Genomic DNA, 2,684 nt, shown 5'->3' with positions numbered 1-2,684 from the left:
CACGAGCGCCCTCTACGAGGCGCTTATATGCCCAGAAATGGAAGGTGTTCAGTGACTGGTGCAAGCCCAGAAACCTGAATCCTGACACATGCGAAGTACCGAGTGTGCTCGTTTTCTTACAAGAGCTGTTGGAGGCAGGCCGCACCCCCTCCACGCTCAAAGTATATGTGGCTGCCATAGCGGCATCACATGAGCCGGTCGAAGGACGCACACTAGGGAAAAACTACCTAGTTGTTCGTTTCCTGAGGGGCGCCAGGAGGATAAATCCCCCACGCCCCCCCTCGGTGCCGATTTGGGACCTGACCACGGTCCTGGACGCACTTAAGCGTGCCCCGTTCGAACCCCTCCGAACTGTGCACCTTAAACAGCTCTCGCTCAAAACTGCTCTCTTGCTGGCTCTCGCCTCGGTCAAGAGAGTGGGCGACCTGCACGCGCTGTCATCAAGCGCTTCCTGCCTGGAGTTTGGACCTAACGACAACAGGGTTGTCCTCAGGCCAAGGCACGGGTATATTCCTAAAGTGCTCTCTACTCCTTTCAGAGCACAGGTGATATCTTTGGCCGCGCTATCGTCCCCAGCAGACGAAAGTGACGCCAATTTACTCTGCCCGGTCAGGGCACTCAGAGTATATTTGGAACGTTCTGCCCCGTTCAGACAGACAGAGCAGTTGTTCGTATGCTTTGGCGGCCGCACTAAGGGTCTGGCTGTATCAAAGCAGAGAATATCGCGCTGGATAGTTGATGCTATAGCACTGGCTTATGAGGCCAAGGGCCTTCAGTGCCCCTTGGGCATCAGAGCTCACTCTACGAGAGGCATGGCCTCCTCGTGGGCGTGGTCGAGTGGGATACCCATTCAAGATATTTGTGCGGCTGCAGGCTGGGCCTCACCGTCCACATTTATCAGGTTTTATAACCTACAGGTCCCCTCATTGCACTCTAACATACTGTCGGTCTAACTATGCATAGGCTGAGGTGTGTACATGCTGAGCATTATCTCCTCCCTCATAAAATCACATCTTTGCATCTGATATGGAGGATTTTTCATACATAACAGTACATAGAAATGTGCTTGTGTGTATATTTGGACGCCCTTTGGGCCGTTCCACGTTGTCCCTTTATAAAGCCCGCCTGCGGCTGGCTCGTTGGATAATTACTTCGCTAAAAAAAAAAAAAAAAAAAAAACCTCAGGCACCGGCCTCCGGCTTAATAGATGCGAAGTCAGCACGCACTGCGTTTTACATGGCGTTCCCATAGCGTAAGCATTACGCAATAGGAGAGACCTCTCGAAAGGGACCGACTCGGTTACTAACGTAACCTCGGTTCCCTGAGAGGAGGGAATGAGTATTGCGTAATCTGCCGTGCTTGTGCTTGGTCAATTTGCTTCAGTCGATTGAACCTAAAGAACTCAGACGACGGGGCGCCCAATATATAGCCTTTGGCCACGCCCATCCTGGCGGGCTCTGACGCGCGTGGACGCGAAGCACGCTCATTGGAAGCGGGTTCAGAGTCGCCCCCCGTCATTGGTTCGTGCAAGTTGCCGCAGCACAGCCAATGACCGAGCTGCCTCGCTCATTACTGTATGCTGTGCAGCTGCAATGCGTTTTACATAAAGACTTCAATATTTCTCGAGAAAAGGAGTTTTCCCATAGCGTAAGCATTACGCAATACTCGTTCCCTCCTCTCAGGGAACCGAGGTTACGTTAGTAACCGAGTCGCTTGCTATTGCTATTCTCTACAAAACTGCAAAGCTATTTTCAAATCAACATTTAGCTTAAGTACCGCTCTTTCCATTTTATAATTGGCTGATGTTTTGTTGTTTTGTTTAGTTTTTTTTTTTTTGCTGTTGTGTTTAATGATTTGTTAAATTTATTTGCACTTCAGAGACACTGTATTAGGCACACAAATATTAATAAAGCATTATAAGTCTCTGTTTTCAACGAATCGGTTAAATCAAATGACTCATTCAACACAAAAAGACACTTGCACGTTGACAGTGTAACCTGCAGAAAAGGTCACTGAACAAATCATTGAATTCATTTGAATAAACTTTTAGTGAAAGGATTCAAAGATTCAAGTCACAATTGTGAGAAAATGTATTTTTGTAAATGTTGAGATTTTTTTTGAAAAAAGACAATATATCAATAAATCACAGCGTCATTGGCCATTGGTCAGGTCTGTCGAGTTAATCTTTGAAAATCCTGTTAAACCACAACGCAGACTATATCAAGAGTAGGCTACTGAACTTCAAGACTTTGGAACTTCGTTTACCTTTGTCAGTCTATTCTCCAGGGAAAACTCATTCATTTTCGTAATGGACACTCTCATCTATAATGAGATCAGGTGAAGACACGTGCTGACTTTCCCTGTGGCTTGAGAGAGAGAGAGATCATATACCTCGCCTCACTATGGATTAGGTTTGGTTTAACAACACAATGCACTACTTTCTGATCCCTCTTCTACTACAGTATAAATAAACACAAAGTGGGGATTATTTGACATCACTTCATAACAAAAATCTACATGGCACAGAGCCACTGTCAACAGGGAAATGTTAGATTTTATTACTACATCCTAATCCTCTTAGCCTCCTAATTCCTCCCAACCGTGGTCTTGAGATGCTGGATAGATGCATGATGGCTTAATCCCTTGTTAGAAAAGGTTACCTCCGCTTTTCCCTCCTGCGTTAC

The sequence above is a fragment of the Siphateles boraxobius genome, unplaced genomic scaffold (genome assembly GCF_051911475.1).
Source record: "Siphateles boraxobius isolate OS27281-9 unplaced genomic scaffold, OSU_SipBor_1 5, whole genome shotgun sequence".
NCBI classification, from domain to species: Eukaryota; Metazoa; Chordata; class Actinopteri; order Cypriniformes; family Leuciscidae; genus Siphateles; species Siphateles boraxobius.
Note: the sequence above shows the minus strand (reverse complement) of the source record.